This window comes from Clytia hemisphaerica, unplaced genomic scaffold, assembly GCF_902728285.1.
Source record: "Clytia hemisphaerica strain Z4C2 unplaced genomic scaffold, Clytia hemisphaerica genome assembly, whole genome shotgun sequence".
Lineage (NCBI taxonomy): Eukaryota > Metazoa > Cnidaria > Hydrozoa > Leptothecata > Clytiidae > Clytia > Clytia hemisphaerica.
In genome coordinates, this window is record NW_027104146.1 from 1,948,584 (window position 1) to 1,973,103 (window position 24,520).

At 33.5% G+C, this 24,520-nt stretch overlaps 2 long non-coding RNA genes across 2 annotated transcripts; both read left to right on the forward strand.

The window, feature by feature from the left end:
* The first annotated feature begins 20,265 nt into the window (after positions 1 to 20,265).
* LOC136813803 (uncharacterized) lies at positions 20,266 to 21,540 on the forward strand. Its single transcript, XR_010847554.1, has 3 exons — positions 20,266 to 20,297; positions 20,769 to 20,846; positions 21,487 to 21,540. It is a non-coding gene; the product is annotated as an uncharacterized lncRNA (long non-coding RNA).
* Positions 21,541 to 22,389: 849 nt separating this feature from the next.
* On the forward strand, positions 22,390 to 23,363 carry LOC136813804 (uncharacterized). The gene is made up of 3 exons (XR_010847555.1): positions 22,390 to 22,481; positions 23,088 to 23,147; positions 23,341 to 23,363. It is a non-coding gene; the product is annotated as an uncharacterized lncRNA (long non-coding RNA).
* The last annotated feature ends 1,157 nt before the right edge of the window (positions 23,364 to 24,520 follow it).

The window sequence follows — 24,520 nt, forward strand, 5'->3', positions numbered from 1 at the left end:
GAGTGATAAAAAAAGTTAAAAAAAAAATATTTTTTAAATCTTTTTTAACAAGGTTTAGTACTGCTAAGTATGTTAGGTGGTTTTATTCAATAGCATTTGGATAAGCTTTGGAAAATTTTTCAAATAGCCATAGCTTTCTTTCCCTCTAAATCGAAAGCTGAAGTCTTTCTCTATAGTGCCGGAATTATCATTGAACCATTTGACTAAAGTCTGTCCAGATATAATTGGCAGTGGAAACAAGAATGCCTGTAACTTTTGATAGTCAAATATAATTATGGAAATTTTTTTTGCTTGTTTTAGAGAATCAAAAGCGCTATATTTGAATGTATTTTTAGCTGAAAAATTCGCGATTTTAAGCGGTTAAATTTGCGATTGCAAAAATTGAGCTTTTTTTCTACTTATGCTATAACATTCATTTTTACACCAGTGGTAGTTCAACCTTAGGTTAAGAAGTTTGTTAAATTTCAAGGCAAACAAAAAAGTCCTTCGGAAGATATGGGACCCGAAATACCCCTTGGTAGCACTTTTCTGTGAAATATCGAATCTCCGACTTATTACTAAAAACGGGGGTAGTGATATGATTGATAAAACAGTTTTTCGATCATAACACATTTTACGATCCCTTTAATGACCTCATAGCCAAACTGTGTTTAGTGTTTTGGGAATTAGCAAAGTTCTTTAGACTTAATAACAAAGGCAATATAAGTTCATGCTTATCTTTTCAATGAAAACAATTATACTGTGATTTCACTTCGTTTCGAAATAATAAATTATACCAATAGCAATAATACCGATGCACCAACACATTTTCCAACTTTTAATTGCGCTGTTCAAAAAAGATAACATAACCCCCGTTTTTAGTAATAAGTTGGAGATTTGATATTTCACAGAAAAGTGCTACCAAGGGGTATTTCGGGTCCCATATCTTCTGAAGGACTTTTCTGTTTGCCTTGGAATTTAATAAACTTCTTAACCTAAGGTTGAACTACCACTGGTGTAAAAATGAACGTTATAGCATAAGTAGAAAAAAAGCTCAATTTTTGCAATCGCAAACTTAACCGCTAAAAATCGCGAATTTTTCAACCAAAAATACATTCAAATGCAGCACCTTTGACTCTCTAAAACAAGCAAAAAAAATTTCCATGATTATATCTGACTATCAAAAGTTACAGGCATTCTTGTTTCCACTGCCAATTATATCTGGACAGACTTTAGTTGTTTTTTTTAAGAAATTACAATTCATACCATGATGAACAAATTCAAGAAAGTCAAGAAAAATGTTTCCCTCTGGTACTTCAGATACATTTTTACAAGATGAAATTTTTGCTTTAACGAAAACAGTTTTCAACAGGGACATGAATAAATCTTGACAAGTATTGTTCTTAAGGTGAAGCGGTTCACATTTCATTAGGTCAACATATTCTCCAACTAAAGGTTCGAACTTTTGTCTGCTACCCAATGACCTAATTTAGGCTGTAAGTAAATTTCTCTTCCTTTGATCTGATTGATTACCTTTCTTGATTGTTTTTGCTTCCTCTGCAACATCTTTGGCATCTTTCACTCGTTTGGAATATTTGAATGGTTGCCAGTCAGCGCCCGATCCTTTCATCCCAAATACCTTTTTAATATCGTTGGCATCATTTGCGTTTACATTTGCAAATGTAGAAAAATAATGTGCTGAGTTGCGTAATTCTCCAGCTAGACAGGCTGTCATCTTCATGTTGTTCGGAAGTTCACAAACCTGAAATAAAATGAAAATAAAAAATAAAATCTACAATTCACTGCATTGCCTGAAGATTCCGCCAGCATGAAACTCCGTGTAGCAATTTTAAGTTAGTTCTTTATTTTTGATTTTATCTCGCTCGAGCTTTTCTTGAGCACTATGTGACTATTATTTACAATGAAGTTCACTAACCTGAAATTCTACCCTGGTCTCCACCCCGTTATCATCAATAACAACAAAAGTTTCTCCTTCTAGGTGTTTCAAATCTGACACCAGCAGCTTAACAAATTTAAGAGCTGGAATGGATGTTTCATCTGCGTTGGAGCCAAAAAACAGAAAGTTTTCGTTGCTACTTGCGATTATTTTACCGATGTTTAAAAAAGACATCAGGAATGCGGTACCGGTTGCAGGTGCAACATCTCCACCAAAAGCAATATCAAATAAAATAGAATTTGAATCTTTCTTTTTTAACTAGAAAATTGTTTGACCTCGTCTTTTTTTTGTAATAAACATTTAAATAAAATTTTGCCAACCGAAGCAACTACTGTGCCGGGGGACGAAACGTTCCATAAAAAACATCATCTGTTTCATTGGTAAGGGTAGGGGAACTGGTAGTACCTCTTCGATGTCGATTTCATTAATTCGTTGAGATAACAGTGAATAAGGTACATAGTTCGGTACACCAGTGTTTCGATTTGTCGAGCAAATGCTGAGGTACTTTCTTTTTCCCATGACATTATGGGAGTAATAGGTATTCAAAGAACGCAAGATGTTTGCCTCAGATGATTTGAACTCAGATCTCCATTCAGTGATCGAGGTGCGCTTAATACTGGCAACTAAGGCTGGTTTTGAACTCAAAATTTCATCACTCAATTTATCTGATATAACCTTTGACGTTAATGTATCCATCATTCCTTGAACGGTAGGTTTGTTGTCTTCGTCACTACCACCAGAAACCAACGAGCATGCTTGAAAAGCCACTTTTCTCCTGCCATACTTTGTGCGTTCCGATACTCGTGGTATGGTTTAGCTTTGCGATTAACCTTAGTTTTTTCTGATATTGAAAACACGGAATTCACATTGCATGGTTTTTTTCAAATTATCTGTTCTTCTATCAAGATCTTCAATCATCTTTCTTTTTCTGTTCAATTTATTTTGTTTTGAATGTATTGTTTTTGATTGTTCGTTCACTTGTACTCTCACTTGGTCATCTCTCTTTCCTAATACTTCAATCTCTTTATTCAATTAGGCCTGTTGCTCATTCAATTTGATGTGTTGCTCGTTTAATTCTTTAAAAAAAAAATTTTTTTGTTGAAGTAAAACATTTTGTTCATTCATTTTTTTATCAAGGCTCTTATTTTCTTTTGTATTTGCCGAAACCCTTCCGATGAATGAGTGTTTTGCTGCCAGGGCTTTACTTTTACCTTTTGGGGGCATAATTCATAAATGTAATTAAAGTATAAGCTAGTTTATTTATTTTCTTGTTTTGATAAATTTAATTAAAAAAAGGTCAACATACAATTCCATATCGATTCACAATTTGGTAGTGAAGTGAGAAAGTTAAAGTGTCAGTGGACTTTTTAAATTCAAGCACTGCTGGCTTTTCACTGTTTACGATTAGTTTTCCGGTACAGTTTGATTTCAATTTTTTGGAGAAATTCTCCTTGATGAATTCTTTTGTCTTGCCAGAGACAAGGTGCAGGTGGCTGATCAAAGATGGCAAGTGGTCAAATTTTATTTTAATGTATTTAATTTTTTTGAACGGTCTTTCTCAACGTAGATAGTACGTCCAAACGCAGTATCGTGAGAACTCAAAGCCACGAAAAACTTATAAAATAGGTCCCAGTTGACTTCAACTTTTATTTGGATGCTTCTGGGTCTGCGAATACGTTCACGAGCGGAAATTTGTTCGGTTTATTTGTTTAATGATTTTAGTGAAATGCCAGTTAAGAAGATGTTTCACCCTAATTGTTGTATCTTTGGCGTTCAATAGTTCGTAGCCTTGACGCGGTGCCATTTACGTAATACTTTTATTATGATAGCTAGCTAAAAAACAAGTATGAATTAAGGCTGCGATCAAAATAAGTTGTGTTTGTGTTGTCCAACCGACTCTTTTTCTTTTTTAAAAATTCTACCCTCTTCTTGTCTGAAAGCAGCTTGCACGCTCAATAATTCTTGCTGTCAGAGCACTTTTTTCCGATGATTTAAGATGCTGACTAACCGGCTGACATTTTGGGGCTGGAAATGACGCAAACACAACTTATATGTGACCCATGCCTAAAGTTAAGAATGTCGTTATGACGTAGTTTACCAACATTATGCAAACGTCGACTTGAAGTCGCAGAGTCGTATTAAAGACTACTTTTATCTTACTCAAATTTAAATGGCTTCAATCCCAGAAGCTAAATGCAGAAAATTTACTTTTACATTTTTAAGAGATTTGCTTTGCGGCAGACCGTTTTACTGGTCGCCCTCTGAGGCAAACGATATCAAAATGGCAATAAGTACTCAACTTTCTATGTAGCTCAATATCAAATCAGTACCTAGCCGTAGTAAGTGTTACCGTAGTTACGTATTACTGACATCTCATAAAAGTTTCGACCCCACTGGGAAAGTGTACATCTAAAATTGTATATATATACATGTAAGATTCAAACTTAATTGGCATTTAAAAAGTTCAATTCAAACAGTAAAGCCTTATAAAAACAGATCACAACAATATTTCAAGATGGTCGCAACATTATTGGAAATGTCTATTTCTCGTTTAAAATTAAATTGACGGTGTGGGTTTTAAACAGGAGTCAAAGTGAAAATATATCTTCTTAATTTAGAAATGCCATGATTTAAGAAGCTCAGAATGAATAAAAAAACACTAAAATCAAACAGGAATGTAAGCGTACTTGAAAGAAAAACTTGCGGAAATAACATCAAAAATGCAAAACTTCAAAGGATTATTGAAGTGAATAATGAAACAAACATAAAAAAATAAACTGATAGAAGTCTTCAGTATTAACCAGAGGTAACAAAAATCCAAAAAAATGCAACAAACCAATGATTATTATTATTATAATGTAACAAAGTTCTAGGCGCACGAGGGCCTCTGGAACTGATCGTGATTATACAACGTATTTTACAATTTTCTTGTGTTGAATCTTTTCGGGTGTTTACTCCATGCAGTGTTGAGTCTTTCTTTGAAGACTTTGACTGTCTTTGCTTCAGCGACATCTTTTGGCAATTTATTCCAGGTTGGTATAGTTCGATAAAAGAAGGAATTCGTTTGTACAGCACGGAGTCCATCGCTTCCAAAGTTTGGAATCATCTCCAAGTTGTGCCTTCTGTTTGGTCGTGTTCGACGGGCTATCTTGTTTGGGATGGTATCTTTTTCGTAATAGTTGATCTGCTTGTAAAGTTAGACCATGTCACAAAAGTGTCTTCTAAACTCAAGCGTAGGAAGATCTAATTCACGCAATCGTTCTTCATAAGACATATTACGACATTTTTGAACAAGTTTTGTTGCCCGTCTCTGTACTCCTTCAATCAGATTTACGTGTTTACGTAGAAACGGAGACCATACTGACTGAGCGTACTCCAGATGCGGGCGAACAAACGTACAATACAATGTTTTAAATGTACTTGTACTCATGTTTACGAATCCTCGATTGATTATGCCAAGTATCGCGTTTGCTTTTTTGACTTACTTTGCAATGTGTTCTTAAAATGTAAGTTCTGAGTCAAGGAGGATTCCAAGATCTTTTTCTTTAAAGACGTGTTCCAATTGGCGTCCATCTAGGGAATATGGATGAGCATGTTTGATGTTTCCAAACTTTCCTAGCGTCAGAACGCGACACTTTTCAGGATGGAATTGTAATAGCCAGTCTTTCGACCATTCTACAAGTGTGTCTATATCATTCTGAAGGTAAACAGAGTCTTCAATGTAGTTGACTTCTTTGAAGATTTTGGTATCATCAGCAAACAGTAGGATCAATCAGATGACCTTTTCAGGAATATCATTGATGTATAGCACGAACAGCATTGGTCCCAGTACACTGCCCTGTGGAATACCACTCACTACAGGGTCTGTAGTCGAGAAGGACTGGTTCACTTTTACTGATTGTGTTCGACGTTATCCATTTTAAGATTGAACCGTTGATGCCATATGCTGATAGTTTCATGCATAGTCGACGGTGGGGTACAGTGTCGAAAGCCTTAGCAAAATCGAAGTAGATACTATCAACAACGTTTCCTTTCGAGATGCTCTCATAACATTTATCCAGATAGTACAAAAGCTGTGTCACGGTTGAACGGTTGTTAATGAAGCCATATTGTTTGTTCGATAAAAGATTATGATCGGAAAGGTGCTTCATGATGTGTTTCCTCAGTATTGATTCCATTAATTTGCACACTACCGATGTCAAACTAACAGGTCGATAATTGACTGCCAAATTCTGAGTTCCCTTGTTTTTGTAGATAGGTGTGACATGTGCCACCTTCCAATCTCGTGGTAATGAACCTTCAACTAAAGATTTGTTCATGATTACAGCTAAAAGTAGAGACAGATAGTCAGATAATTCCGCTAGTATCCTAGGGTGTATTTCGTCTGGACCGAATGACTTATTATGGTTGAGCTCTTTCAATTGATTCTGTACCATCTCCTCAGAGATATGAATATCTCCGATGGATGAATCAGTTCTCTTTTCAAATGCAGGAAGCTCACATACTGCTTCTTTTGTGAATACACTGCAGAACTGTCGTTGAAGTATATTGGCTTTTTCGTGATCTTCATGCTTTAACGATGTTTTGACATTTGGCGATTCAAGTAGTGATGAAACTGTACTAGAAGATTTCATCTTGTTCCGCACATGTGACCAGAAGATCTTCGGTTTGGTCTTTGCGTTATCACAAATTTTTTGTTCGTAGTTCCTGTTAGCTTGTCTCATCAATTTGTTCACTCTGTTTCTTACAGGAGTGTATTTTGCTCGATTGTATTCTTTCTCTTCGGGCGATGATTTCATCCATTTCCGATGGAGGCGTCTCTTCTCTGCTATTTCTTTCCGAAGTTGAACTCCAATAGGTATTTTACCTTTCTTCTTCCAGTTTTGACCACCGATGATCTTTATGGGTACAAAACGGTTTCGTATATCCAAAATCTTCTTTCGGAAAAGCTGCCAAAGCTCCTGGGTTGACTTAGAATTAGCCATCTCGGGAAATTGCTTGTACCAATCTAGCCTGGATATCCAGACCGTAAACTTTTTCACCGTCTAGTTTTTTATAATCTTGTCTCAGGTTTACGGTCTGGTTCAAGTAACTCGTCTGGCAGGGATATCTGTCCCTGCATATGCGAGTGTCTCTAATTGGTCAGTACGCGCCCAGTCACTGAGCAGAATTTTCGCGGGCTTTTCGATATTTCTCGATGCGCGCGCATAATTTATGGAAAAAGCTGACATGGCAAAAAACATAAACAAATGAAAATGAAAACACAGGTTTCATTTCGAAACAAAATGGCTGATGGAAAGGAGCCTTTATGAATGTGGCTGACGTTTGGATGTGGTTTGAATTAGTTTTGAAAGGCTTTTGAGTTTGTAAAAGAGGTTTTATGGTAATTAATTATGTGTGTCTGCCTGGGTTTCCAAAGTTTTGAGATTCTGTCAACAAGGGTTCACTCACAGACTGTGTCATTCAAAACTGTATCAGACTTTTTTAGTTGCACCAGACTCTATAATTTTAGAAACTTTGTATGTTGAGGTAAGAGTGTTTTTTTCTAAAATTTTGAGTCTGGATACCCAGGCTAGTACCAATCATCAGAGTTGAGATCTTGTTTCATTGCTTCAAAGTCTGCGTCCTCGTACTTGTATCTTTCTGATTTAGGTTCCAATACAGCATCACATTTGATACTGAAGGTCAAGCAACTATGATCGCTTAAACACAAAGGACTGAAATACTCTAGACAAAGAGCTTGGTTAGCTTCACCTATTAGAACGAGATCGACTAAAGATGGGTCGTCAGTCCCACGGCATCTGGTTGGTTCGTCTACACTTTGGTGGAGAAAGGAGTCGCGAAGGGCTTCAAGAAATTTATGAGAGTTTTTGTTGTTTGATGCGATATCTTTGATTTGATGATTCAACTTGTTGTTATTTTCAGCTGACGTGTCATTGTTCGTAGGGGAGCGATAGATACAGGAGAAGACCAGGAAATCGTTTCCGGATAGACGAATTTCGATTGTGGATGCTTCATTGAAATTGACTTGGTTCATTGATTGGTTGACATCGGTGACCAAATGTTTGATCGATGAATGAGCAAGAATAATTATCCCGCGACCGATGCCAGTGGTCATGTTCGTATGACTGACACATTTATAATGTTTAAGCTCGTGTTCGTGTAGCTCTCGCAGCCCACCGTGCTTTGGTTTCACCTCACATATCGCAACGATGTGGGGATGATGTTTCTCTACATCAAGGACAAGTTGTCGCTTCTTCTCGGGTGTTAGCGTGTCGGCGTCGCAATAAAAGATCCTGATTTCGTTGATCTTTATTTCAACATCATCTACTTGATTTACGTTATGGTTTTCTTGAATTATTGTTCTCCGATTGCTTTCGTTTGAGTAAGATTCTTGGCGAATGATCTAGTAATAGTTTGTACAATATCTTTGACAAGATGTATAGAATGAAAGTGCTAAACCATACCATTTTCAAACAAAAACAAGTTATGAATCGGCTAGTTCGAAACACGGGGCACGGGTTACGGGTCTAGGGGCACGGGGCATACAATTTACAGACCGGGAAAATATAACGATATCATGACGTATAATTCATAACACGTACTACATAACACATATAATAGTACTAATACTACTAGTATGTCTGAAACAATTATAAACGAATAGTTTTATCATGAAAATTTATTTTAATTAATATGTCACCCACAAATTTTGACAAAAATATTGTCAAAATCATGAAATATAAGGCCTCTGAACCAATTTACAGCAAAATGTTTTTTCATATTCAATAGGATGCTAATCATGTGACTGGATCATGAACATATAAACGACTGGACATCTATTTTTTATTGTCTCTTTGAAGCGAGCTTCGTTGCCGCCTGTTTTTCAAAATTGGTATGAAAAATCTGACAATATTGCGTCATAATTTTATTTTTTTGAATTATTTCGGTAAAAAGATTAATAGAGCTTGAACATTACTCTTAATGCACAAAAAAATTATTTTCGAATTTTTTTACAAGTTTGTAATTTATTAAAAAAAACTGAACGGTTGTCGTCTGAAAAATGCACAAAGATGGCAGAAAAAAATTCAAGAAAATAATTCAAGAAAATAATCAAAAATCACCATCAATAAACGACTTTTGCAGTCCGTCAAAGTGCATCATAAATGAAGAAAACGCACTAAAAGATACCCTGTAATGCAGGAAGTGCCACCGTTTGGTCCATTATCTTTGTACAGAACTGCCACTTTACCAGATCCAGATATGCTTGTCATACAAATCAAGAAGTTTCAAGTGTCAAAACTGTACCAAAATCGCACCACAAGTAATGGAAAGGTATAATTCAAATGAAACATAAAAAATTGAAGGATTCAAAAACGAAATCAAAGCCTGTGAGAATATAATGAAAAGGCAGGACGAAGAAATAAACCATTTGAAAGCACAAGACGTCAATGTTATGGTCAACGAAATGAAAGAAACTATCGACACCAGAATAGCCACGCTTGAAAAGAAGATTGAAAGCATCGTCGAAAAGGAAGAGGAGAAAAGACCACCAATGAGCTACGCTAAAATCACATCCAAACACATCGAGAAAAACATTGGAGATGTGATTCGAAAAGAAACACTGGGCGAAATCACATCTTTCGAATTTCGAAAGATGTTGAGAAGTTCATCTTTCGACAACTTTCAACAAACTTCGAAAGATGGTCTTTCAATTTGGATGAAAGTAGTTGAAAGATGCTCTTTCAGCGTCTTTCCACGGTTCGAAAGTTGATCTTCTCTAACTTTCGAAAATTTGGAAAGATGGAATTTCCATTTATTGGAAAGTCGTTGAAAGATGATCTTTCATCAACTTTCCATCGTTCGAAAGTTGATCTTCTCTAACTTTCGAAAATTTGGAAAGATGGAATTTCCATTTTTTGAAAAGTCGTTGAAAGGTCATCTTTCATCAACTTTCCAAAATTTCGAAAGATGGAATTTCCATTTACTGGAAAGTCGTTGAAAGATAATCTTTCATCAACTTTCCATCGTTCGAAAGTTGATCTTCTCTAACTTTCGAAAATTTTGGAAAGATGGAATTTCCATTTTTTGAAAAGTCGTTGAAAGATCATCTATCATCAACTTTCGAAAATTTTGAAAGATGGAATTTCCATTTATTGGAAAGTCTTTGAAATATGATCTTTTATCAACTTTCCATCGTTCGAAAGTTGATCTTGCTCTAACTTTCGAAAAATTAGAAATGTTAGAATTTTTCTTGTTGGTTCTATGTTGAGAGATAATCTTCTATCTACTTAACTTATTTCTTGCAAGTAGTTTTCGACAATTTCAAAAAGTCTCAACAAACATATTTCTCGCCTAATTTCGGTTATTCATTAAAATCAACCCTGTTTTCATCAAAATTGTCGCCATTATTTTATGTTATGTCCAAAATTAATAAAATCTACCATTTTCCAAAAGAAGTTCTCCCTAAAATAAAATAGTTATTTTCCGAATGGCCAAAATTACTTCCCTTTTAGTCGAATATTTAATTTTGTTATTACTTTGCCGAAAATTGGATGCCTAAACCAAAATTGAATGGGCTTTTCCAGAAAAAAATCCATATTCCCACTGTTGAGAATGTCGATTTTTCTTAACACCAGACCCCCTGGTTATCCATGCTGAAAATTTCTAACCCCCTGGATATCCTTGGTCCTCAAATTCTAACCCCCTGGATATCCTAGGATATCGAAAATTTGAACCCCCACCCCATGGATATCCTTGGTCTCCACATTCTTACCCCCTGGATATCCTAAGATATTGAAAATTTCAGACCTGGATATCCTATATCAACAGGGGGGTGCGGACTTTTTCTGGAAAAGCCCAATGATAATTGCATCAACATAACCTTCAAAATAACGTTGGAATCTGAAAAAAATTGTTGCTTATTTTTTTTCTTAAAACCATGGATGTATTTATAGTCCTATAATACATTCATTGTAAAACGAAACTTTTAAATTATATTTTCATAGGAAAAATCATAGAAGGATGTAGAAGGAACTTGTAACAAGTAAATTGATATATTTTGGATTACACGCCATTTTTCATTCAAAGGAAACATCTCTAACCCTTCACCAAAATAAAAAGAAATTACAATCTGGAATGTACAATCCCCTAGAGTAAAATATCACAACACAAGAAGCGCTAAGCCAATTTCAAAAGTATGCAGACTATACAAGATTTTCTTGACAATTTTATTTGTTTTACAAACTTCGAAAAATTGGCAAATGTCATACAAAATGATTATCCAATGAAGCTTCAAACTTCGTTGATTTGAAAATCTGAAAAAGCTGTTTTGGTAGTTTTAGAATAATAACTTTGGGATGTTGACTTTTGCGAAATTAAGAATTAATGATGAATAAAAACAATAATAACAAAAACAATGTATCAAAATGGTACAATACTAATAGTAACCAAGATAAATGAAGATATGTAGTGGAAGAAGTACTTTAATCAGAGAAATTTTAGCGTAAAACCGCGAGTCAGAAAAATCTCGATACTTTCGGGACTTATTTCAGCGAATTGCCATTTCAGAAAATTTAGCGAAACGAACAAAAAACAGGAAGAAAATGTAGGTAACAGTTTTAGACTGAAGTTTGTTACGTACTGACTGAATCGGGATTTAATATAATTTTCTTTTTAATTTTTGCGAGAAAGGCAAAAAGCCGCTAAAAAAACGCTATAAAGTATTCTCGCTAGAATTTCTTCCATTATTAAAGGAACTTTTAACTTTTAACTACTCGTATAAATCAACTATTGCTGTATATAAATTCTATGACATGAAAATTCCAGGCATTATTTGTGAAATCTAGATGTGAAATTTAGCTTTACAGATTTGAGGGCTTTACTTAAAGTGTCAGACCATATTTTCGAAGAAACGGCCGCAGATACATGACAGTATCTCGTAAAACTCAGCAAAACCATTTTAACTTAAATAAATTATACTTTAGGCGTCACGTTACTTTACATTCAAAAAAATAATAAAAAATTAGATGGAAGAGTAAAATAGGGATGCCAAAAGAAGCATAAGCACTCACTTTGTATATGGAAAAAATCTATCAGAAATGATCTCAAGTCTTGCTGCTTAGGTAGGTATACAAACCAATATTCTCCCCCAAATTCGAAACTTACGATGATTTACAGTAATAAAACAAGGATATTTTTCCGCAAATACCTACTTTAAAGTCCTAAATAAACAAAACAAATAAATAAATCAGAGTTCCATTGTTTTAGTGTTTCGGAAAGATTTTCCATTTCGAAGACACTCAAATCAAGGATCAAATCAAGCAAATCTCTATTCCTACATTTTAAACAAAATTGAAAGTGAAAGCCAATGATTGTGTACAAAATACATTAAGGACATTGGCACTTTAAACGGTTAAAAATCAAGAAATATTACAAAATATTTAATCATTCATTGACATAAAGAAGAATCTAAATATTCAAGTGTCGAGTTCTTGGTATAACAACCAGAATGTCATTGTAATCAATTTGAATTTGAGCGTAAACGAATTTGCTGAAAATACGTTGAACTGGAATAAACGATGCACTCCCAGTTACTTCAAATAGCTTGTCTCGAAACAACATTATTGGTTTCCCATATATAGCATTACTGTCATAATTAGAATGTGAAAACCAATCGACTCGAGCGAGAATGTGTTCTTTGTAAACACCGTTTAATATGACAGAATGTTTAATAAAATACAAAATTTTTCCAGGTCTAGCCGAATTATACATACTTTCAAAAGGCTGTATCTGACCATCTTGACCACACCAAAAGGCAACTATGTTGCTTGAACGAATGCTTCTGGATACTTCAGATCCGTAGAGAACGTCGTTGCAAACAACTTCTGTTGTTTTCCAACAAGCGATTGGGACAACTATATCCATACTGGGATAGAGATGCTGGTACATTGACTCCAGACATTCGGATTCTCTTATCGTCAAATCGTAGATAATCTGTTTTCTTTTCATTGAGATGTGAGACAACTCGGACCAATCGAAGCCGCTATAATTCATCTTTTTTGATGACATCAGTAATACGTCAACGTCGATATCGCGAACATCGAGTGAACCTCTTTGTTGACTATCTAGCAAGCTGTTAAACAGTGGAAGGAAATCGTCGTTTAGCTGTTCAGGAAATGGAATGTTCTGGGCTTGAAGATCCCGTTCAAATCTTCTCATTAGTTGGATCTCGATGTTTTTATTGTTTCTTGGCATTCGTTCCAGCATCCCATTGAACCTTTCAAAACTGAAAAGCCAGAACCCGTAAACCGGTCCATACGCTTTGATGCATTCAATAAGGTGGCAATGCAAATGAATGTTAGGGGTGACTGCGTCACTTCCATACAGCTCTTCAAACGATTTGCAAAATTTTACAAGATAATCACCAATTACAGTCAAATCGGCCACCGTTATTGCTTGGTTGCACAGGTAAACACACGAAATTACGAAGTATTTCCAACACTTTAAATGGTCCTCAGGTATAATATCTTTTAGAGCAAACAAAGAAAACAACAAGGTCCAATTTTTCAGTTCATCGGCGGTAAAAGAAGAGAATGAGAAGTCGTCAAACTTGCCGGGAATTTTTCCAACATCGTCTGAACATTGGATTTTGTCGATTTGTTCCTGTATGTGGTGGATGTTGTGTTTAGTAATGAAGCCGGCATCCTTCCAAACCTGTATCATCCGTTTGGCAGTCCCGAGGAAAATGTTATGCATTGGGTCAATAATTGTCATCGAAATGAAGTCATAATATGGAAGTTTTGTAAGGATGGAATACTTGGTACCGTATTTTTTGTCTCCAGCTTCTCACGTTCGGTTTTCGTGCCAGCATTCTCGATCTCCTGCATTTGCTTACGATGCTCAGCATCCGTGCGTGGAATCCATTCATTAATGTCAAATCCACCATAATTTTTTCCTTCTGCTATACTTCCTGGAAAGGACTTGTTACATTTGTTGCAGCCTTTGTTTGCATTGTGGGCTGAAAAAGAATTTTTTTTAAATTAAATGTCGAATTGGGGAGCTCAAGGTAAGAGGCTTACCGGACATACGGTCCTTAAGGGTAGGTTTTCCGAGGTGCTGACAAAACCCAGGTGCGTTGTAAGGGTCTGAAATTTGATAACATTTCTAAATTATATGCTAAAACTGGGGAGAGTAACCTGATATTCAGATGGTGAATTTTCTATCGGTACTCTCGAGGATCTGAACTTTAGGCTTTGTCTCCATCTCGAACGTTTCTCACTATATCTATTTTTTTTCTTAGATCTTTACCTCTATCTTCAACTCTTCTCTTTTTTCAAAATACTTTTAAAGTTAGGGAAAGGCTTGATGAAAACCCGGTGCGGAGTTTGAGGAAGGTTTGCCGAACAACATGGTGTAGTTGCATTTTTTTAACTCTATCTTTTAAATATTTCTTTCTACTTTTAAATAAACTTTTATTTTAACATTTTCATTGTTCCAAAAGACGAGATCTAATCTCCGGTTCTAAAAGCAGCTTTTTTTTATTAGTTTCCATTATAATTTTGGTGATAAAATAGTCAAACACCTTGGATAGAAATCTGTAATCTAGATATCTCTTTTTCACTTCTTTCTAAAGGCCCTTCTTGGCCTAATACTTCTTATTTCACTTTCTTTTTCCATATAAATAATAATATTTAATATTATAAGTAAAAGCTGGTACTTAAACTTATAAGTAATTAATTAAAAACTAGTAAATGGGCAAAGGATAGCACAAAGCTAAGCAACGCCCCAAAATGATACTTCAATCATCTATTTTCAACTCTTCTCTTTGCTACATTTTCTCTCTAATTTTTCACTCTACATGTCTTTCTGCCTCTTTGATATATTTGTTCTTGATAATGCGAGATTGGTAAGACATAGACTGCGTGTTCAGTCACAATGACTATTTGTATATTTCCTAAGTTACAGCCCGTCAAGGAAGGCTAGTGAAAAAATTCATTCTTCGATTTTGTTGTTAAAACCGATAAATTTGGACACGGTACTCTCAAAATAGATCATTGTCGTATAAGTTTAATAGAATCCTTTACTCTAAAAGTAAAGAATATATTTTTAAAGATGTATATGCCAGTCATAGAAAATACTTCACTTTTAACTAAAAAAACACTTTTCTTAAAAAAATGGTATACCTTTGAATCCACACACAGTTTCCTTGAAGCTGGAATATCGCAACCAACGCATAAAACTGCAGCTTTAATATTTCTTCTAGAACCATCATGTAACTCTATTTGGAAGCCTTCATTCCAAGCTATCAATAGTTCATCTACTAATGGGCTTATGAATGTGTTGGTGGGTGGTTCCTTCGCCATATTTGGAATCAATCCATGCAAGATAATGTTCTCTTTCTTAAATCTGAAATTTAAAGTACATAGTAAAGGGCGACATAAAGCAATATAGTGTCAATCAATATAAAATAATACGGATCTATCACCATTCTTATCAAAACATATTTTAATAAAGTCAATTACACTCTATTTGATGATAATATTCAAGATCAATTATTATTCAGACAAAATAATAATGATATAGCAGATATAGCAAATATATAGCAGATATCAAGTTCTTGTGCATAACCCTAGAGGAAACACTGAAGTTATCAAAGAAAAACGCAGATTTATGAATTGTTAATCTCAGCTTTAAATCTCATAATATATAGGGTCATTGCCATCCTGCTTTGAAATTGAGTGTAAATTTAATTTACCTTATACTCCTTGGGAGATTCATGACAACTGAATATAGTGCTCCAATACTGTAAGTCCTAACTTTTTTGTATGGGCAAAACCAATCACAATTTAGCATAATTCCAATGTTACCAGCATGATTTAAAAAATCCATTTTATTGGGATCAGAAAAATCCTTCCAAAGCTGGCCATCATAAACATCAGATAGAATTTCTGGGTGCACTTTCCGAGTCAGCCAGGATGTGCAAAGTTGAAAAAAGTTTTTTCGTTTGAACAAGTATTTCAAAGTTGTCAACAAAGGTTTGTAGCAATAGGTTTTGTAGGGTACAAGTGATGTGCTATTTCCAATTCTCACTGTCTCCATCAGTTCTTGTCCACATTGCTTTCTTAGGTGCGGAAGATTGTGGTTTGGGAATTCTATGTGAGAGCATCTTTTTGATACTTGTTGTCCCTGTATTCGTGTGACTGATTTTTCAAACTCGTACAAAGTGTGGCATTTTATACAGACAACATATTTCTTGAATCGTTCAGTTGTATTCACACATTTGTGAAAAAGATAAAGACTGCTTGGAAGTCCAATCAAAATAGCAGAATCAAGACCAAAGTGCTGGACTAATATTGCTAGTAATCCATGAACGAATTTCAGTAAGCATTCAAAAGCACTGTCTGTTATATTGTAGTGAAATTGCCACAAAGCCAAAAATAGGCAAATCCATGAGGAAATACTTATGGTTCTGTTAATTGGTTCATGATCATGTTCCAAATTTTCATCGTTATTTTCTTCCATTGCTTCGTCAGCTTCTTCTCCTGAACTAGTATTCTCAAAGTAATGTTGAGATATCATCTCTAAGATTTCTTCATCCAAGTCTTCAAGGTCTTCCTCGACAGGGAAATCAAAACCACATTCATCAGTCCTGATGTCAGCAGCTTCACTTTGAAATGTGTATGGGGTGTCAGTTACATCAACCATTGGAGGAACATTATCAACATTTGTTTCTTTATTCAAAGTTGTTTTGAACATTTGCTTCTGATCCAGAGGATTCTTCAGAAAGTGCACAGGATTCAAAATGTTTCCGAAATGACTTGTTTGAAAAGATGTTTTTGCACACAGGACATTTCTTCATACTGAAAAATAATAAAAAAAAACACAATTACATTTTTTGGGAAAATACGTGAAAAAACATACATCTACAATAATTAGCTAGCAAGGAGGTGTTTTTTGGATAGAAAATGGGCTGCTGGGGTTGGAAATTTTTTTTTTCATGATTGCAAAACATTTAACAAGTATTAAAAATACTTGAAAATAATGTTGAAATATCCTTTGTTTGGAACTTCACAAAACTTTTGAACTTATTTATATGGAGACCCCACTAAAGTTGGGGCTAAAATGAGAAAATTTAATAGAAAATCCTTTCTCAAAATAGCTTACTGTAATTTTACCCTGCTTTTCTGTATTATACTGTCTTATTGTCCAAGAATCAACTCTTTTTGAGTGAAAAATAGGCTTTTACTGTCACCACTCATGGACAGTTATGTTAACTTCATAAAAAATAGCTTTCAATTTCATGTCCACGTGTCTTCACTCAATGATGGAGTACTTCAACTGACATCAGATTTCTCAAGGAACCTTCTTTTATACTCTTCTGATCTGTAAAATATATAAGGTCTAGTCTGCACTCCACCCTAAAGACTAATTATTTAAAAGTTAATTATTTCATTAATGATCTGGTTGGGAATTTTTATTTTTTGAGGGTGGATATTTTATTACTTTTACAACTTTTTTAAATTGGGTCTAAAAATTCCCAACCAGATCATTAATGAGATAATTAACTTTTAAATAATTAGTCTTTAGGGTTGAGTGCAGACTAGCCCTATTCACTCTGTTTCGGGCTTTCAAAGTCTTTTCCGGCAAATTGATTAAAAGAAGGTTTCTTGAGAAATCTGATGTCAGTTGAAAAAGTGCTCCATCATTGAGTGAAGACATGTGGAAATGAAATTGAGAGCTATTTTTTATGAAGTTGACATAACTGATGGTAAGCCTGACCCTACATATTTTAATCAAATTACGTTAGTCCCAAGCAAAAATGTCTATATGGACATGTTCATAAATGATGAGTAAATATTGGCCTTTTGGAGACATTTGAAATGACTGTTACAATTTTACTCATGATAAAAATGTAACAAAATTTCAGAGGTCCTAGCTGCTGCAATGGTTAAGCTATATAGCTGAGGTTTCCTAAGATAATCTTGTATCAACAGGAGACTTGATTAAATTGGAGCTATGAGGGTTTGTTTCAGGGTCAGTGAAATGATAAAAAAGTAACAAGCAAGAAATAAATAAGATGATAAAAATGGCCATAACTCATGAAATATGTTTTATAAAGATGTGAAAATGTTACACATCACAGGTTATACATCCACGGACCTTCATTTTGAGTTTCATGCATCAATGGCTGCTCATCTGATAAAAAAGGAACATTTTAAATCCTTGAAATTGATACTTTTAAGAGCCCTTGAACCAAACAAAATCCAAGTAAAATTATTTTTCTTTTGTAGTTTATTGAACAAAATAGGTTGGATTTTGTGCTTTATATATTTTTTTAAATTGTAGAAGGCCTAAAAAGGGTAATTTTGTAACATCAAATTCAACTCTTTCATAATATTGGCATCTTTTTTATATATGTTACATTTTTACATGATTGACATTAAAGAGGTTTCAGAGATGAATTTTATTTCTTCAGAAGGAAAGTAACATACTAAAGCACTGGTTTTCATGTTAATAAGTCAACAGTATTGGGTCATTTATTGGTAATAAAGTAACAAAATTGCTATTTTTTCGCAATTTTTCCCAGTTTTGTTACAAATTTATCATGTTTTTATTGACTTTTGAATAGGTATTGGATGGTTTTAACTAGCCATAGGGTCAATGAATGGAAATATTGACCCTTCATGTCCTCAAAAGAGTCTCAATTTGATAAATATGTAAAAGGAATTCAAGAGTACAAACAAACATTAGTCTAAACTTGTAGTATAGACACCCTGTTTGTTACAGATTTACCATTTTAAAACAGACAAAGAAAACATGACAATACAAAAGACCTGATATTGGTCTTAGGGTCAATTTAGATTAAAGAAATAGCCTTCTTGTCACTATTTAAATTTCTTTAATGGTCTTTCAACAACAAGTGCACACCTAGTCCGGTACTAAACAAGTTTGTGGTGTTACATTTTTACCCAAATGCAGCGTTTTTGGAAATTAAAGACATATTTTTAAAGGTCATAAGCCTCATTAATATTTCCCCCAAAGGAGGGCCTTTTTTGGTGAGATTGACATGATTAAAGTGACTTTAGGTATTATTTTTGCTATTTGCTAATACTGTTACTATTTTATCTTTTTCTTAGTCGTAGACCCTGTTACACTTTGCCCTTTATTGATTTTTTATTTTCTAATGGATAAAACTAACCATTTGAAGAAAATTGAACAATGCAAACAACATTGAATTTCTTTAATGATAAAAAAGTTACAATTGTTACATTTTTACCAATAGCAGGCCTTTGAACACATATTTTTTTCTGAAACTACTTCTAAGTTCTGCTAATCAATAAATGTCACCCTTTCACAAATTTTGGAATCTCAAAATTGATTTGTTACAAAATTATCCACTTTTTGCTGATTTTTGCCATTTTTCAAATGTCTCCATTTTACTCACCATTTATGAACATGTCCATATCCCGAATAATAATGCAGTATAATGCCAAACTGTACCTATAGTTATAAGAAAGCCGCAGCTGGAATATTGCCAGCTAATTGATGTTCTATCTGTGTGGCCCCACGTTATAAAATTATGATATATTATGATTTACTTCTCTTCTTCTTGTAAAATTGATGATTGAGACCTAGTGGCTAGTGACTCCCCTAGCTAGGCCATAAAATATAAAGATTAGGTGCACTTCCCTTACTTCTTCATCACCCTAAAAAAATAACACCTGTATGTACAGTAACTAAATACCTGAGATTGAAAATAATGATTCAATGAAGTTTCAGGAAATAGGCAGGAGTGACAATATGAAGAAAAATATCTTACTTCAATGTTTCAACTAAATTAGAATCCCATTCACCATCTTCATCATTATCGTCGCTTACACTGCCACTACTAAGACTGCTGCTGTTGGAACTTTTTTCAAACGATTCATCCACAAAACTTTGCTCATCATTGAATGACATGATTGTTTACAGTACTCTCTGAAATCGAGCTTGTCTTGTGTTTCAAATTAAATTTTTTCTGCAAACTGTCTACCATTTGTTTACAAACGTGACCAATAGCGTTCTGAAAATACGTGACCGAGAAAATGTAGATTTGGACGATGACTTATAGAGAAATATCACGAAAGAGACTGGGTTTGAGGCGCGTTAAACAAAAAATTGTCGAAAATCTTTGAGCGCCAAAAAAAAAAAAAACGTGAAGGCAAGGCAAGGGAAAGGAAAGGTGTAAAAGTCGTGAAACGGTTTTTGAAATATTTTTAAACATTTTGTTGTAGTATACATTGCAGAAAATAAGTAACAATACTACAGATGGAATTATATTCTGATATGAATTGTGGTGATTATATTCCTTCTAGTCCAAGTAAGTTTAAATCCCTAAAATTAATTGATTTTAATACAATTATTTTTTTACAATTTTTTACAATTTATTTGTATAGCTATAAGTATAACTTCTCCAAAGTATCCTAAAGATTTTCACCTCTAGTTACAGAGTTTGACGTTATGTAGTGTTCAGAGACTTGTTTTATGGGTATCATTTTAGTGTGCTGTATATTTTCGGCTATAAATTGTCATAAAAAATTAGGTATAAAAGGTATTGTTTTTTTCATTAGACTAGGTTTTAAAGGGGAAGTTAAGATTTCACTAGATCAGTAGATGTTGTTTTTTTGCACTTTTGCGATAATTACTTTTGACGTCTGACCAGCCAGTGTTTTCAACTTCTTTTAAAGCTTTTAAAAGCAAATTCAATACTATTCTATATTTTACAAATATGAGTTATTCCTGACTGTTTGAAAATAATATAATTTATTATAATATATAATTTTGATATTAGGTCCAAAGTCAAGAAAACGATCAATTTTGTCATCAATTTGTCAAAGAAACAGAGAAAAGCCACAGTCGCAACCTAAAGGTTAGTATAATATATTATTAAAATTTATATCCAGATCCCTTGGCTTTGTGTCCTAATTTTTGGTTTAATGTTGAACATACATTTGCGCCAATGCAGAATACAATAATCTTTTTATTGGAATGATAGAATAATTCTTGTAAATAAAAAGACACACAAGTAGTACAGTTGACAATAAATATAATAAAAGTTTTACAAAATAGAAGTAGTAGTAGGTAGTAGTAGTTGGTATGTAGCCCATGTAGTCGACAAATTTGAATAGTTTTTTCTTCATTTTATCATTTTACATTCCAGGTGATTCTTTGGGATCCAAACCCTTCAAACAATAACTAACTGTAACTCTGATAACTTTTTAGATTAATGAGACAGTTTCAGTGCAAAATGTCATTTCCAGTCACTATAATTTTTTTAGAAAATATTTACTGAAGTTAGTTGTCTTTACTTTTTTTAGAACAAATGACATTTTGTGAATCACTTCTTTCCCTTTTCCAGCCTTTTCCAGAAATAAGTTCAAGATGTGTTCTAGTAAATAATTCTATATTTCTATATTATCTATATTTTTGAATCTCGCCTCTTTCGCAGGCATTCTTGTTCATAAAAAAATGTTCTGTTTAGTTTTTTACCATTCACATTTTCATATCAGGTAAACAAAGCAAGCAAAAACCCTCCAGCTTTATGCCAAAGAAAACTCAAAGAAAAGAAGGTAATTATTTAATATTGCCTAACTTTATTTTTACTTATCTTTTTATTATTAATTTTAATACTCTAACTGTAATAGTCTAAAATTAATAAATGATAATAAAAAGATGCAATGATGATTTTTGGTCTGTCTTGCTATGGGAGCTTTCAATAACTTTTATTTTTACTATCAGTAATGGTTAAAATTTGATGTTTTGATAAAAAGTTGTTCTCATCTCTTTTATTAAAGCTGTAAACTGAGTATTCAATCTAGTTATGGTGTGTTGTTAACGTTCTTTTATTTGTCCTGTTTTGTCCATCTACCTTATCGGACAAAATTTTAACCAAAGAATTTAGTCACTTTTGTCTGACTAATGATTTTGTGACTAATAATAATTTAGTGCAATTTCATCAAACAGTTTAATCTTATTAATAGAAACACATATAGACTCTTATCTTTCATTCGGTATGGGTTGTGTTTTAAAGGTTAAAAAACTTAAATAACATTTCAGGGCGAAAAATATTTCTGACTTTTTGTTATGAAATACAATTACACAAGTTTCCAGAAGAGTTTTAAATAGTTTGAAGTTTTAAGTTTTATATTTATTTGACTATTGCCTTATTATAAATACTTTACATCATTCTAGTTGTCGCAATATATAATAATTGCATATATCACACAAATCTTTTCACTAATTCTAGACTCAATCCGTTGTCCATGGGATACACAGGATGAAGGAAGAGGTGAGACATTTTTACCAATGTATTATATGTTAAATCTCACTCTAATTGTTGAAGCAATTTGTGGAAGTTTGATTTCTGAGATATTAAAAGCTTGAAATCTGATCAACCTTTTTTCAACAGAAAAACAACAATTTGATGGAGATGAAACAGAAAGTCTCTCAGAAGCCGAAAGTGAAGCAACACCACCAAGATCAAAAAAACCTTATGGCAATCAAAGTAAGAATTCACTTTTCCTTTGTCTTTTCAATTGCTGAGTAGTTTATGTTTGTGACAATGTACTAGCTATACAGTCAGCAGCCCAAGATGGGTTTTATTAATATCCTTACTTACAGAATAAAATTTATGCCAAGCATTAGTTTCAGAGTATCTGAGTCATCAGTTTTTTTGTCTATTGCATCTTTGAAATTCAAAAGAAACACACATGTTGGTGATATTGATTTGATGATGTTTTTTTTAAGTTTGTTTACGAGGCTTTTCTTTTTTGCAGCACTCACAAGATCACCTCTCAAGGAAAACCAAAATAACATTAGATTAAACAGTAAGATAATTTCATTCACCTATTCCCTCAATTTTTGTCAAGTCAATAAAATTGTTAAGTCAGCTTTCCAATTCTGAAAAAGCATGTTTTTCTCTAGCACACTAATTGATTGATAATTTATTTTTTTGTCTTTCTTTATATTTCTTTTTTTCTTCTCTTTTCCTTGTTTCGACAACAAAGACAAAAAGGTGTGTCATCTTTTTAATAAAGAATAATAATTGTTAAAATTTAAGAGAATAATGAACCAAGTTTAGTATTTTGAAAGAAAATGTCTTTATTTTTAGGTACCCCCGTTTCAGGAAAAAAGAAAGACCTTGACATGACAATATCACCAATTATTAATGGTAAAGAAAAAAGTTGCAGTTTTTATTTGAAAATCCTTAGTAACCCCCTTACTGCTACAGTAACCCTACAGTAGCCCCACAGTAGCATATGCAGATGGAAAGGCAAAAGTTATTTTCAAAATTATTTTATTCTATTTCCACTTGTTTTATTATTTTATTTAAAGTTTATACCAAAAATGTTTTCTTTTTTTAGATCATTCTGTCTTAATTCGTGAACTTCTAAGGAAGCAAAAAGCTTTAGAAGAAAGGATTGATAAACTAGAAGCTTCTCAAAACAAAAGAAGACCACCCACAATAGACATAAGATCAACAACAAGTGTAAGAAAGGGGTTATTCTGACTTTGGGAAGCTGATATTGGTGCAAAGCAGGGCGAAATTTGTGCTTTTATCAAAATAAGACCATTTTAAGAATTTTAAATTTTTTACAATTCAAAAATGCCAGCAACAACAAATTAATTCTCTTTGCAATCTGTCAAATTAGTTTCCCCAGCAAAATTTTGTTTCCCTCAAAAATTTCTTCCTGTCAAATTTAGTTCCCCTATGAAATTTTGGGTGAAAGCTTTGTTTTCAGAATGAAGACTTTCTACTCATGTAATCTGTAAGGTTTTCCTCACACGGAAACTTAAGGGGGTCTGCTTATTTTCTATTAATTATGAATTGAAAACTTGTCTTTTATCTTTTCCCTGCCTCTCCGTGAGCTTTCTATAACCTTCAAAGTCTCTAGTAATGTATCATTTTGAACTTTGTCTTTTCTTATAGAATTACATCAAGGTATGCTACAGCAGGCTATGCGAAAGACAAAATCATAAATGGAACTTTGATTACGGGTATGATTTTTCAGAAAATTGATCACCTTCATAAAAAAGATATAAGTAATATTTTCTTTAAGATAAAGGGTGTATGCAATAATGTATTGAATAGACCTCTAAAGAAATTTTCTGTGGATTTTGGACAAAAAAATTGTTTTCATTTTTTTAAACTGTTCGGTCTTTCATTTGGGTATATACTTATTTCATTTATCATTTTGGTTTTCAGAGTGTACTCCCAAGTTAATAACGAAATCACAGAAAAACTTAAAGAGAACGTCATAGGATTAGATAAAACCATAAGCAAAGACGAATTCAAAGGTAACTTTGTCAGTAGTTAAGTTAAATTTTTATTAGAGAAATCTTTTTAAGAGGGTTCCACACAATGCATTCCTTTTACTTGACAATTTTGCAGTCTTATCTAGTTGGTGTTTCCAGCTCAAAAGCTAAAAATTAATTCCATCCTTTACACTTTGGATATAGAGGTTTTAACTTTGTCAGTGAACCAAAGGAATTCTCATTTATTTTCTTTTTTTTATTTTTTTTCCCAGTTCCCAAACTGCAACA